Below are 13632 nucleotides of genomic sequence, written 5' to 3'. Positions count from 1 at the left end.
GGTGTCAGATACAGAATAAAGACTTCTCTATTCTTTTAATATAAAAGCAAATGGAAAATAAACTCCTTCTACACTGGCCTATCAAATACTCACAGGACAAATACAGCACAGGGTTAGAGAAAGTTTCCTCTGTTTCTATAAACTGAAAGTCAAGCTACCTCTACTCTTTTAAACTGAAAGTAAGGCTCCCTGAACATTGTCACCATCAGACTCCCAACCACCCCCACCTGCATCTGCAATGCACACTTCCAGTAACTTGCTTACAAGGGACACCCAAGTCTGGTTTGACATTCCCCTCTCTCAGTTCATAGCCATTCAGATAATAATCCCCTTTCCTATTTTTCCTGCCAAACTGCCCTTCTGTTTTTGCTATCAAAAGCTATCCAGACCTTAAATATCATCTGCTAGCAGGTACTTGACACAGATTATTGATTGAATGAGAGAGAGAAAAAAGAAACATGATCCAAGATGCAGGATTGAAGGAAATAACTCCCCTATTGAGCGTGTTGACTTTCACAAAAGTGACTGGGGCCGTAAGGAATATTTCCATGCAATGATATGATAGTACTACATGTGTGCTGATTCTCATTGTCAAACAAAGCTCATGTCTTTATCTCTCCACAGTAAACACAAGCTCAAAGCTTGGAGCCTGTGTCAGTGCATTTTAATCTTTTCTTTCCTCCGAACAGCTGAAGGCAAGAGACAATCACGACAAGGCCATCATTTAATCATGGGTATTCCATTAATATCAAGATTTTCCTAACTTATACGACGAAGGACTGTAGTGTAGAACTTTTAGCTTTTCTCTTCATTTCTCTATTTTTGTACCTTTTTTAGTACCTATGATTCATACTTAGATACTTTGTACCTAAGATGGTGCTGTGTGGGGTGACATTGTACACATTTCACTGTACTCCTGTACTTTAGCTTTATTGTCATGTGTACAAATGTATAATTCAAATTTTGTCTCCAGTGAGACATTACCAGTGTCAGGGGTGACATGTGTGGAATGTAACATGTTGTCCTCACACTTGTGGGAGAAAAAAAAAATCCAGACACTGTTCTGCCTGTTGTACACTGCGGACTGAGATGTGAATTCCAAGAAACACTGAATCCCACCTACCTGATATACCAATATGGTTTTATTTCAGTGCATGTATTCTCTTATTTCCATTGAAGCAGGCAATTGCAACACTGCTTTCATGCATCTTGTGGGAAAAAAAAAATTCCATGAGCTGCAGTGTGAGTCTTTCAAAGGTTCTTTAAAAAATCAGAAAAGGGAAGTGTCAAAATAAAGAAGGTTTTCGCAGAGTTTGTCAGTGTGTTTCACATACTCTGCAGAGCGAGGCACTTGAAGAGGCTGTTAGCTTCAGGATTGTTTCTTGACACGGGTTGTTATGCGAAACCACAGGCTGGATTCTCCCGTTCCATCAAAACAGTAAGTAACCCATCAAATGATTTATTATATATCTGAATTCAGACACAAATTCATTGGTAGCAATGTCAGATGGTGTAGCATTTCAGTACATTACTTGACTAGTATTTCAATAGAGTTGTTGTATTCTGTTGTTATCTAATTAGTGCATTTTTTCTCAACAGAAGGGTTAAGTTCCAATGCCACTAACAGTCTCAGTTAACAACTATTCACCCTCTGAACCAGATCATTGTCCACTCCTTTGTCTGTCTAACTGTTCTTCTCTCTCTTTGCATTCTGTCCCCACCTATTGTTTACTCCTTACTCCCACCCTTCCTTCTACATAAAAAAACAAGAATTTCTTAGCTACCATCAGTTTTCAGAAAGGGTCACAGGACCCCAAACATTACTCTGATTTCTCTTCACCGATGCTGCTGAGTTTTCCTGCAATTTCTGGTTTTATTTCTGATTGAAAGCATCCTCAGTTCTTATGGTTTTTATTTTGTATCCAACACACTCGGAGTTTACAAGAAATGAAAAAGTTGCTAATGCTGCTTGTCTGAGCCAGTGTTGAAGCTGTCATTTATATGCACGTATTTGTCAGAAAACTTTACTGACATACTTGCTTTGATGAGGCTTGACTCAGCTGTTGCTGATCTTCAGTCCTCCCTGAGACAAAACACAGCTGGGGTCTAATCTTTTACACTGTATTTTCGTGGCCATTGCGTTAAGTCAGAGAACAAGCCTTTGTGCCAGCAAGTCTATAAATTGCACACTTCTGAACAGAGATTCATAATTTGGGAAGTGAAGTACTTGAGTATATTCCTGAGAGAGAAAAGAAACAGAAAGTGTTCATTTTGCAACAGAGGGACTTGGGAACTGGAGTGGGCCTTTCAGCCACTTGAACCTGCCGTCCCATTGAATATGATCATGCCTGATCAAACACTTCAATGTGTTTTACGCACTCCATCCCCATATCCCAATTAACAATTGGCAATCAGAAATTTATCAGTCTCTCCCTTAAACATACACCGAGATGGAGTGACTGTAGTTCCCTGTAGGTACTGAATTCTAAAGCTGAGCAAAATAACATAAATCCTCATCTTGGACCTAAGTCCCAATTATTTTAAAACCTTGCCTGGTTCTAGTCTCCCCCAACCAGCGACTCTTAAACCTGTATCTACCATGTCTCTTCCCTTTTAAGCATTGTGCGACAATATTTTCAATAATATCATCGCTCATTCATTGAATCCCGAGATAATACCAGCCCGGTTTGTCCACTATCTCTTCATAGATGTTGCCACCATCCCAAGGACTAGTGAATCTACATGGAAATAACATCTCCTGAGATAAGGAGACCCAAACTGCACACAGGACTGCAGGTGCAACATAACTAAAGTCTGATACATTTGAAACCAGACTTCACTACTGCTGTACCCAAATCTTTTTGCAGTAATGTCTAACATTCCATTAGCTTGCCTATAAGTGTCTTCAGGCATCAAGCAAGGCATCAGAGATTTAAACAAGAATGGTGCAATGTAATCATGGGTTTAATTTACACATAGGTTGGATAAGACAAAGTGGTGGAGTATTTCCATGTGTATGTGTGTATATGTGTCTGTTTGTTTTGTATTCATTCGTGAAATGTAGGCTTTGAGGGATGACCAGCATTTATTGTCCGTCCCTAGTTGCCCAGACCAATACCTTGAAGAATCAACTTGACAACAGGATATTCTATATGGGATATATTGCAATGTGAAACAATGCATTAGCAATCTTGTTATGTGCAGGTCACTTAGGGAAAAGTGACCATAATATGACATCATTCTTCATTGAGGTGAAGAGTCAAGTAGTTGAACTAGAAGCTCGGATCCTGGATGTAAATGAAGGGAACTATGAGCACGAGAGGCACAAATTGACAAGGATAGATTGTGGAGTCATACTAAAGTGGTTGATGGTGGATAGGATGTGATTCATGCTTAAAGATAGTACCCATGAATTACAACAATTATTCATTCCTGTCTGACAAATGGAAAAGGGGGAAAAGTGGCTCAACAATGGGTTAAAAAAGAGATGAGGGAGAACCAAATAGCAGAGATGTAAAATTGCCAGAGCAAAGAAAACAGCAAACCTAAGGATTGGGAACATTTTAGAAATCAGCAAAAAGAGGAAAATAAATCTCGAGTGGAAAAAAGTGTTGGAGAGGAAAACTGCAGTGAGCATAGAAATTAGCTGTAAAAATGTCTATAAATATGTGAGAACAAGGAGTTTATAAAGGTAGATGTAGGGCAAGTGCAGTGATACTGGGGAACAAAGAAATGGCAGAAGATTTGAACAAATATTTTGCTGCTGTCTTCACAAAAGAGGGCTCCAGTAAGTGCCCATAAATGTTAGAGAACAAATATTAGGGTTGAGTGAGCGGGCCAATGTGAATGGGATCACCATTAGGAAGGAACAAGTGCTGGGGTAATTAACAGGGTTAATGATTGACAAACCACTGGAACCTGATCATCCATATTCCAGAGTAGTAGAATGAAGTTACCCTGGAAACATTAGATGCATTGATAATCATCCAAAATCCTGTAGTCACTGGAGCATTTCCTGTACGTTGCTGCTCTCTTTCATTTTATATATCCATAGAAGCTCTTTCTGTATATTTTTATGTTTCTTAACATCTTACTTTTGTGATAATTTTTTTCTGTTTTTAAGCATCATCTGCATCTTCCTGAAAGATGTCCAATTCTCTAACCTACCTCCACACTTTGCTGCTTTGTCTACCTTAAGTTTTGAATTGGACAATGCTCATTGACCACCTTTTGTTAGCCACAGGTAATTCCGCTTTCTTGTTGGGTTCTGCTTTTTGACCTGAATTTTTCTTTTTTGTTTTCTCTGCTGGTGTTGAAACTTCTGCTTCCAAATCTGACACTGCTTATCCATGGAGATTGCCCTTAGTCTCTTTTTGTAACCCCCACTTGTAGTGATTGGAACAATGTCAGCCAGCTGGACCTCATAGAATATGAGTTTCCTGTTTGGGGCTATTAACCTGGTCCTGTCAGGGAAGACCTGGCTTACAGATATAAACAGGAGTGTCAGGGATTCTGCTCATTCTAAGAGCCAGCTCTGTGCTGGCTGGTTCAGTGTCATGTACTGGGCACATGTAAATAAAGGTGACTTGGTGATGGGACATCAGCATTCATTTAGTTATTTTATTGATGACTGAGAAACACGCCCCTGAAGAGATTCGCTCACAACAATTGACTTTGAATTGGTGTAAGGATTTCTGGCATCATGCTGCTATTTGGGAAGCTTGACTTGTTCGATTCAGTGGTCAAAGACTTATCCCAGTATATAGTTATTGTTTCCGGGCAAATAACATTGGGACAGATGAACAATGAGTGATTCTCCTGACAGGTTGTGGACCCATGGCAATATTGGTTATTCGGAGCCTAACTTTCCCAGAAGCACCAAATACTAAAATCTTTCAAGAGTTTACAAATTTAGCTAAGGAATATTACAACCCAAGCTACAACTAATTCTGAGTTGCTATTCAACAGTTTGAGTACCAGGGAATTCATATTGGGATTTTTTTTATGAGGTTAAGATGACTGGCAGAGGTGTGTGATTTTGATTTAAACCTAAGTGAGATTCTGAGAGACAGTTGTTATGTCGGATTAATGACATGACCACGCAAAAGCGCCTACAAGCTGAAGACCAATGAGACTTCAGACAGGCACTACCTTTAGCTTTGTTGTTAGAAAATGTGGAAAGTAGAGCTAATGAGTTACAGGGTATGCCGATAGACATAGACATCCTTGCCAGGCCCACTCAGCTTGGGGAATACTGCCTTGAGTGAAGGCAATTGCAGAGCCTAACTTAGGACATATCCTAATTGGAAGGAGCCTTGGTAAGCCCACAGCAAAACCCCAAAACAAAGCCAAGCCTCAGCCAAATGGTTAGAATTTTCTCGAGGATCTGGGCTGGCAGGCCATTGAAGTTACTGCCAGAATGTGGTCTCAAGACAACAAAAGAGTCCCACTAAGCATGAATGGTGTAAGAGAACTCAAAGGCCAGTATCCAGGAGTGTGCACACCCGAGAAAATCCACGTACAGCTAGTTTAGAACAAGTAAATTGCTTAGTAATATCCAAATCACAACCACTCCAAATAAATGCCTGGTTAAAGGGTCACACGGTTCTAATGGAGGTTGATACTGGTGTGGCTGTATCAGTGATGGCAGAACTGGTCTTTACCAAAATTCGCTCTAGATTCCAAACCCTAAGTTTGCATAAGACCTCAGTCAGGCTGAGACCCAATACGGAGTAACCCCTATGGTTTAAGGGTACCACTTTGGTGTAGGTCCCTATGAGAAACAGCTTGGTCAGTTACCACTGATTGTGCGAAAGGTCATAGGCCCAAGTTTGACGGGGCGAAATTGGTTGAGAAAGATTCAACTTGATTGGCTGTACATTTTTCGATTAGAAAATGGTTGCCTGAGTGAAGTCCTAATTAAATACCTGGATGTTTTTCACGGAAGCCTGGGGACTGTCAAAGGTGCCAGGCCACCTGACATGTTGACCAAGATGCAATTTCATGATTCTGCAAGGCCCACACAGTGCCATTTGCCTGATGGGCAAAAGTAGAGGCAGAAATCAGGAGGCTGGAAAGGAAAGGAATTGCCAAACCAGTATAGTTTGCGTTATGGGCAGCATTGGTTTTAGGAATTATGAAGCCCAATGGGTTGTTTAGCCTTTTGTGGGGATTTCAAAGAAACAATAAACCAGTTTTCACAGATGGATAAATACCCAATCCCTCACATAGAGGGCTTATACACAAAACCCATCGGGGCGATGGGGTGGGGGGTGGGGGTGGTTGGTGTGGGTGGTGTGGGGGTGTGGCTGTCCTTCACGAAGCCGGACATGAGCCATGGGTACCTGCAATTGCAATTAAATGGGGATTCCCAGACCTATGCTACAATTAATACCCATAAGAGTTTGCATCAATACACCAAACTGCCTTTTGGGACATCATCAGCCTGTGCCGTTTTCCAGTGGACGATGGAAAACTTTCTACAAGGTCTACCCCAGTTCGCCATTTATCTGGATAATGTGCTAATGACCAGGAAAAGCATTTAGTGAACTTGGACATAGTACTTTCGCATTTCTCCCAGGTAGGTGTATGCCTTAGGACAGAAAAATGTGTGTTCCAGCCACCCCAAGTAACCTACTTGGACGACAGAGTCGATAAGACTGAGTTACACCCACTCGAAGATAAAATGAGCATGATCAGAGGTAGCTGGCTCTCACACTGTACCAGAGCGTAGGTATTTCCTTGGGTTGGTGAATAATTACAGAATATTCATACGTTACCTGGCCTCCATCCTGGCACCCTTACATTTGCTCCTGAAAAAGGGTCAGTTTATGAAATGGTCTCATAGTGAAGACATAGTCTTGTAGGAAGTGAAAAATCAGCTATAATTGTCTGAAGTGTTGGCACACCATGATCTCAGGCAAGATGTGGTACTGACATGCGATGCCTCCCTGTACAGTATTCGGGTACTGTTGGCTCTTCGGTGGCCCAGCAGAGAGAAATACCCGATAGTGCATGCGTCCCGAACTTTGGCTGATGCCAAGTGAAGATATGCCCAGATAGAGAATGACAGTTTGGTGCTCATCTTTGGTGTGAGAAAATTTCACCAATACCTTTACAGATGTAAATGTGTAATAGTAATGGACCACAAACCCCTGCTAGGGCTATTTAAAGAGGACAGGGGCGTGCCACCCATGGCTTCAGGCTGAATTTAGTGGTGGGCTCTAATGCTAAGTGCATATAATCTTAAATTGGAAAACCATCTGGCCAGCTAAGTAGCAAATGCGGATGCAGTGAGTAACCTCCCACTGGAAGATACGCTGCTGAAAGTGCCATCACTGGAGGTGTCCATAATGGCTTTAAATTTTCTGAACACACTTCTAGTCACAGCTGAAAAGATCAGACTTTGTTTTCAGAAAGATCCAGTCCTGGCAAAACCAGACCAGCTGCTGGTGATGGGGGAAGCCAGAGGGCAATCACAACCAGAATTAAAACCTTTTTGGGACTGGCGAGACCAGATCACAGTACAGGATGGCAATATTATTATGGGGAGCAAGAGTGATTGTCCTGAGCAAAGGTCACTGCCATTTACGGCTGAATTCCACCAAGGTCATCCAAGGGTTTTTAAATTGAAGGTGGACCTCATAGAGTATGAATTCCCAGATGAGGGCTGTTATCCTGGTCCAATCAGGGACCCCTATAAACAGGAATGGCGGGGGTTCTGTTCAATCTGCGAGCTGGCTTTGAGGGAGCTGGCTCAGTGTCAAGGACTTTCTATGTGTGGATGAAGGGTGACTTATTGATGGGATACCAGCCTCTGTGGAGTTATTTCACTCTTGTTATTAACTCTTCGACTAAGCGGAATAGTTGCTTCCTATTCCCCCTGTCCATGTCCCTCATAATCTTACACATCGATCAGGACCCCGCTCAGCCTTCTTTGCTCGAAAGAAAACATCCGGAGCTTATCCAGACTCTCTTCATCACTGAAATGCTCCGTGCTAGGCAACGTCCTGGGGAATCTCCTCTGCACCCCCTTCAGAACAAACACACTCTTACTATAGCGCAGAGACCGGACTGCACAGAGTGTTCCAGCTGTGTCCTGTAAACCTCTAACATCACTTTTCCGCTCTTATAATCTATACCTCAACTGAGGAAGTGATGGCCTACTGATATTATCACTCAACAGTCAATACAGAGCCCTAGATAATGCCTGGAAACCCTGGTTCAAATCCTGCTGGCGCAGATAAAAATATCTGGAATTACAAGTCTAATGATGACTGTGAATCCATTATGGAAAAATCCATCTGGTTCACTAATGTCCCTCAGGGCAGGAAAATGCCATCCTTACCTGGCCTGGCCTCCATGTGACCCACAGTAATTTGGCCAAGTAGGGTGGGCAATAAATGCTGCATAGTCAGCGACACCCTCATCCCATGAATGAATTAAAAAGAATAAAGGCAAGTGTCCTGTATGCCTTCTTAACTGTTCTATTAATCTGTCCTGCCACCTTCAGGGATCTGCAGAGAAACACCCCAAGATTCCTCTGAGCTCCCTAGTGTCCTGCCACTAAATGCAATTTGTGATTGCCAAGGGTATAAAACAGTATTTTGTGGATGTTTCCTCATGCAGGACAATCTAGAACAAGAGGTCATTGTTTCAGGAGAAAGTGGTGGGCAGATTGATAATCGAGATGAGGAAGAGTGGCTTCGATCCCATTTCGCCCTGAAAACTGGAGCTGGGCAGAGCGGATGGGGTGGGGGTAGGGGGTTGATATCGAAGCTGATCCAGCTCGTAAAAGAAACAGGAATGTGGTGGAGGAGGAAGGTGTAGATTTAAAGTGAGCTACAAATGGAGCAAGTTGGGGTGAAGTGAGGAAGAAATGTTTCTACCGAGCAAGGAGTCTGTAATGCACTGCCTGGAAATGTGTGGCAGAGGCTGTTTCAATTTGAGAAGGGCGGTCAGACGGGGAGTCAGATAGGAGTGTGCCATGCAGGGATCTCGTGGTTGGGGCCATTAGATAATTGAGCCCTGGGGCCGAGAATGGGTGCAAAGGACCGAACAACCTTCTCCTGTTCCTATGACATATCTGGGCCTCCATGACTGGGACTCCTGGGCCATTTCACAAAACAGAACACGCTGGTATCAGAGAGTTGACAGTCCTCTCCTCAGGGGTAGGGGATTGGAGCACTACTTAACCTCCTATTGACTTTTGGGAACGTTCAATATTGGCGTCCTCCCATCTCAACAGAGGAGAAAGGGAGAGAATGGGGGCGGATATGGAGCCCCGGCAGAACCAATTCCCCAATCTCTCCATGTCCACCTTCACTGCTGTTTGAATCAAATGAACATGCTGATTAAGGAAGGGAAAGTCTATGGTACCTACCTTCCAGAATTTCTGTTAACACCTGCTTCCCCACCAGCATCGCACGCTCCCCCCTACCCCACAACCACCGGACCATCGTTACTTCCTGACGAAGTCCACTTCCCCATTCTCTTTAATGATTCACAGAGCTCTGAGCTATTCTTCTGTTATCGACCAGACCACATCCCCCAAAGTATATTATTAGAAATAGTCAGACTCGAATTTTTAAAAAAATATATAAAAAATTAGAGTGTAAGGTGCTATGTTCCAGATACGCTTGCCTTCATCAGTCTGTGCATTTAGTAGATGGGTAGGGATGTCATATTACAGTTGTACAGGACATTGGTGAGGCCACATTTGGAGTACTGCATACAATTCTGGTTGCCCTGCTATAGAAAGGATGTTATTAAACTGGAATGGGTGCAGAAAAGATTTACAAGGCTGTTATTGGGACTGGGGAATCTGAGTTATAAGGAGAGGCTGGATAGACTGGGGCTACTTTCCCTGGAGTGTCAGAGGATGAAGGGTGGTGTTAGAGGTTTACAAAATCATGAGGGGCACAAATAAGATAAATAGCCAAAATCTTTTTTTTTCCCCATGGTTGGAAGTTCAAAACTGGAGGGCAGAGGTTTAATGTGAGAGGGAAAAGATTTAAAAGGGACCCGAGAGGCAACGTTTTCACACAGAAGGTAGTGCGTATATGGAACAAGCTAGCAGAGGAAGTGATAGAGGTGGGTACAGTTACAATGTTGTGGTTGGTTGGCTCACGAGCTGGTTTGTTGTTCCGCAGACGTTTCATTACCCTGCTGGGTAACATCATCAGTGTAGTCTCTGATGAAGCGCTGTTATGTTTTCCCACCTGTTATTTAAACTCTGGTGTCCGCCCGGCTGGATTACCTCACTTCCAGCTTTTCTTTGCAATGGAATGTAAATGGGGTTGAGCTGTATGTGTTTGTTGATAGCTTTCTTTGTGGAGTACCAGGCTTCTCGGAATTCCTGTGCCTGTCTTTGCTTCGCTTGTCCCAGGATTTTGGCATTGTCCCAGTTGAATTGGTGGTTCTCCTTATCCATGTGGATAGAGATGAGTGAGTATTATCATATCACTTCATCAGAAGCTGCACTGATGATGTTACCCAGCAGGGTAATGAAACATCTGCGGAACAATGAACCAGCTCAGCGAGCCAACCAACCACAACACCCACAACCCGAGCTACAAATCTACTCCAAAACAGTTACAATATATAAAAGACATTCAGACAGGTATATGGATAGGATAGGTTTGGAGGGATATAGGCCAAATGCACGCAAATGGGACTAGTTTGGTTTGGGAAACAGGGTCAGCACAGAAGAGTTGGGCCGAAGTGTCTGTTTCTGTGCTTTAAGACTCTCTGATTTGATTGGTCCACTCGTAAACATGAGTGAAACACACTTTATTCTGATAGCACTATTAAAATGTAACAGAAAGGAGAATTTGTATAACTTTACTCTATTGAAATATTTAACCACTAATCAGCAACTGTTCCAATATAGACAGAATCCCATACATACACTCTTTGGCAAAAATGCAATTCAGTAATGATTCTCAGTTATGATTCTCACATGCTGCCTCTCTGCAGTCCAGAAGAAAGGAACAATCTTCCCGTTTTGATTTTTAAGAGGGAGCCTCGCTGTCTAAGATTTCACTCGAACAGCAGAGAACTCCAGCTTTTAGCTCAGCAGCCAGCCAGCAGAAATCTTCAACTAACTAAAAAAAACATCCTGGGTCTGTGGAAACCTGACCCTGCCAACTCATGATTGTTTTGTCTTTTGTTTCAACAGAACACCGAGGGAGAACTCAAAAGCCGTTTACCAATTGCCTGTCTGAATGAGACATTTTAGCGCCACTGTGGTAACAGCTCCCTGCACATAACACATCACTCTTAAAGCCACAGTGCTATCACACTCCCAACTCGCAAACGTCCTTTTCTCTGATCTCAGGTAAGAGAGAGAGGATTTGTTAAGAAGGACAGTGAGAGAAACAGAAGGGCAATATCTGGATTGATTTCAGGGGGACTGCTCAGTATGAACGAGTTGAGAAAGGTTGGAGATGTCATTGTTGCTTTAAAAGACAGATCCAGAGAACATTTACTCAGCTGATCCCAGATACGGAGGGACAGTCTGATGAGGGAGAGGTTGAGTAGGTCAGGCCCCTGTCCCTGCTGAAGTTTAGGTGACCTTATTGAAGATTCTTAGAGGGACTTAACAGGGGAGATGCGGAGAGATGTTGTTTCCCCTTATGTGGGAGTGTCTGGGACCAGAGAAGCATCATCGCAGAATAAGGGAGGTCACCCATTGAAGACGGAGATGAGGAGGAACTTCTTCTCTCCGAGCAGAGTCGATCTGTTGAATTTTTTTACCGTCTAGGCTGGGTCGTCGAGTCTATTGAAGGCTGAGATTTTGAATTAGGAAGGGGAATGGAGGGCGATTGGGGCAGAAGGGCACCAGTGACTGACCATTGTGTCCCACCTTGATCTCTCTCAGACTCTCTGGCTGTACTCCCCTGCCACCATTAGGATCAGAGAAGCAGGAAACAGCAGACTGAGTCACTGACTGAATGCACGCCCCAAATGGACAGGGCACAGCGATGGAGATCGTCACCACTCTCCTGCTGCTCGGTACGTACGTCCAGCTTTTATCACCATTTCCGAGTGGCCGCAAGGGATAAATCCGTCACTCTCCTCATGCCCTCAGCTCAGTGCACAACCAGAATGTGAACAGACACACTCCCATCCAGACTGTGGACAGATAGCATTGCATATGTGTGCTGGCATTTCCCAGACTGTTTAACAAATGCAGTCTCTCAGTCACACTTCATCTTTGCCTCTCTCTGACTCTCTAGCACGCTCTGTCTCTCTCTCTCTCTCTCGCACGCTCTGTCTCTCTCTCTCTCGCATGCGCTGTCTCTCTCTCACGCTCTCACACACTCTCTCTCTCTCACAGTATCGCTGACCCTCTCTCTCACATACTGTCTCATATACTCTGATTCTGTCTCTCCTACATACACTGTCTCTTCCATACACTCTGTCTCTCACACACACTCTCTTTTACACTCTCTCTTCCATATACTCTCTTTCATACACTATCTCGCTCACACTCTCTCACACACTGTCTCACACCTATTTCATGCATGTGTGAGAGACCAGAGAGAGACTATGAGAGAGAATGTGTGTGAGAGAGAATGTGCTAAAAAGATAGAGATTGCTTGAGAGAATTATGTCTGTGGAAAGCCCCTCTGCTTTCCTTTGCCAAGTTTCTCATTGATTCCGAATGGTTTCGATCTCTTGGAGAGTGTCAGTGAACGGGATAAAGAGATACTGGGGAAATCCCTCAGGGGCCAGTCGCTATGTTCTGTTCAGTCACTTGAATCTGATGTATTTCTGAAAAGGAAATGAATTTTGTCAAACGCTGCAATGATCAATGAATTTTGTAAACATGGTGTGTGTGACACAACTTGACATGTAAATGCAGACACACGGAAATACATGTTTCTTATCAGTGCACAAGTATGGAAATGTTTATGTGTGTATGTATGTGAGAGAGAAGCTGTGTGGGGACAAAGAGATTGTGAGGGCACGCGAGAGAGTGTGTGGCAAAGAGAGAGCATGAGGGAGAGAGAGAGAATGTGAGCCAGACTGTGAGTGTGAGAGAGTCAGAGAGCGTGCGCGGTGTGGATGAGAGTTTGTGTGTGTTTGTGTGTCACTCAGACAGTCAGTCAATTTGCTCAGTCAGTCGACAATGGAGTCAGAACCTCAGTCTGAGTTTTGGATCTCACCACAGCAGATGGTTAAAGTTTGAATTTTTTTTTAAAAGCAAAGCTGTATTTCACAAAAAAGAAGCTGATCTAATGGAAATCATCGTCAATTATCAGGAAAAGCCCATTTGGTTCACTATGTCCTTCAGGGAAGGAATCTGCTATCTTTACTTGGTCTGGTCTACATGTGACTCCAGACCCACCCCAAAATGGTTGACGCTTAATCACGTGTGGGCAATTATGGACAAGCAATAAATGCTGGTCCAGCCAGTGATGCCCATATCTCATGAATGTATAAAAAGAGAGTGTGTGCTTGTGAATGTATGTGTGTGAATTAATTTGTGCAATTAAATTTAGAGTTTGGAAAACAAGGACAAAAGTTTTGTTCAAAAGCAGCAAAACATGAATGAGCATAAAATTATGGGGAACATAAAAACTGACTGTACAAGCTTCTGGAAGCACATGAAGAGAAAAGTATTTG

At 43.1% G+C, this 13632-nt stretch overlaps 1 protein-coding gene, 1 long non-coding RNA gene and 1 pseudogene across 4 annotated transcripts in view; 1 reads left to right on the top strand and 2 right to left on the bottom strand.

Annotated features, from left to right (window-relative positions):
* Positions 1–13632, bottom strand: part of LOC125488120 (histone H1-like) — a 212594-nt gene that overhangs the window by 114335 nt on the left and 84627 nt on the right. The gene's annotated exons all lie outside the window — the stretch shown is intronic.
* Positions 1–13632, bottom strand: part of LOC109935230 — a 125057-nt pseudogene that overhangs the window by 28963 nt on the left and 82462 nt on the right.
* On the top strand, positions 1327–11973 carry LOC125488168. Of its 3 annotated transcripts, none has more exons than XR_007266244.1 (3): positions 1327–1438; positions 11180–11338; positions 11882–11973. It is a non-coding gene; the product is annotated as an uncharacterized LOC125488168 (long non-coding RNA). The 3 variants fall into 3 exon arrangements; XR_007266243.1 differs by lacking the exon at positions 1327–1438 and adding an exon at positions 2759–2796; XR_007266245.1 differs by lacking the exon at positions 1327–1438 and adding an exon at positions 4140–4243.

The sequence above is a fragment of the Rhincodon typus genome, unplaced genomic scaffold, assembly GCF_021869965.1.
Source record: "Rhincodon typus isolate 14 unplaced genomic scaffold, sRhiTyp1.1 hic_rhity00000051, whole genome shotgun sequence".
Classification (NCBI taxonomy): Eukaryota; Metazoa; Chordata; class Chondrichthyes; order Orectolobiformes; family Rhincodontidae; genus Rhincodon; species Rhincodon typus.
Note: the sequence above shows the minus strand (reverse complement) of the source record. Positions and strands in the feature narration are given on the sequence as shown.